The sequence below is a fragment of the Mustela erminea genome, chromosome 13, assembly GCF_009829155.1.
Source record: "Mustela erminea isolate mMusErm1 chromosome 13, mMusErm1.Pri, whole genome shotgun sequence".
Lineage (NCBI taxonomy): Eukaryota > Metazoa > Chordata > Mammalia > Carnivora > Mustelidae > Mustela > Mustela erminea.
In genome coordinates, this window is record NC_045626.1 from 23,797,506 (window position 1) to 23,798,423 (window position 918).

At 43.6% G+C, this 918-nt stretch overlaps 1 non-coding gene across 1 annotated transcript; it reads right to left on the reverse strand.

Annotated features, from left to right (window-relative positions):
• Positions 1-526: 526 nt before the first annotated feature.
• Positions 527-669, reverse strand: LOC116572507. Its single transcript, XR_004278371.1, has one exon. It is a non-coding gene; the product is annotated as a U4 spliceosomal RNA (small nuclear RNA).
• Between the last annotated feature and the right edge of the window lie 249 nt (positions 670-918).

The following is a 918-nucleotide window of genomic DNA, read 5'->3' on the forward strand; positions in this document are numbered from 1 at the left end:
TCACCCTCCATTCTGTGGAAAACTTCGCAACGATAAAAAGGAGCGAACTGTTGACAGGTGCAACCACTTGGGTGAATTTCCAGAGAATTATACTAAGTGGGCGGTGTGGGTGGGGGGAGCCACGCTCAAAGGGTTTTATCCTGTAACATTCTCGAGATGACAGCATTATAGAAATGTCCAATGGATGAGTGGGTGTCAGGACAAAGGAGCGGGGGCTGCTAGGAGGGAAGCAGGTGTGGTCCCAAAGGACAGTATGAGGGATCTTTGTGGTGGTAGAAATGTTTGTATCTTGACTGTATCAAAGTCAATATCCTGGTTGTGATCTTGTGCTCTAGCTGTGCAAGATGTTACCATTGAGGCAGAGTGAAGGGAAAAGTTCTGTTGCTCCTTATAGCTGTGTCAACCTATAATTATCTCAAAAGAAAAGTTTAAGGAAAAAATGATAGGGGTGTGCGTTACACGGGTATGTGCACTAGTCAATACCCATTGATGTATATTCTTAACATCTGTGCATTAAACTGTTTGTAAATTTAATCTCTTTTAAAACTGATGTTACCTCCTAGCCACCTAATTTATGGCTTTTCAAAACACCAGGGAAAAGTTTTCAATTAGCAATAATCGCGCCTCGGATAAACCTCATTGGCTACGATACTGCCACTGCTCAAAACACCAGGGAAAAGCGTGTTTGTAATAAAGAATGTGACACAAATTTCTAATTATACCATAATTTCTCATAAATACTTTTTGTGTGTGTTCCTTCAAGACTTACTTTTTGTTTAAAATTTAAATTCCAGGGGCACCTGGGTGGCTCAGTGGGTTAAAGCCTCTGCCTTCGGCTCAGGTCATGATCCCAGGGTCCTGGGATCGAGCCCCGCATCGGGCTGTCTGCTCCGCGGAGAGCCTGCTTCCTTCTCTCTC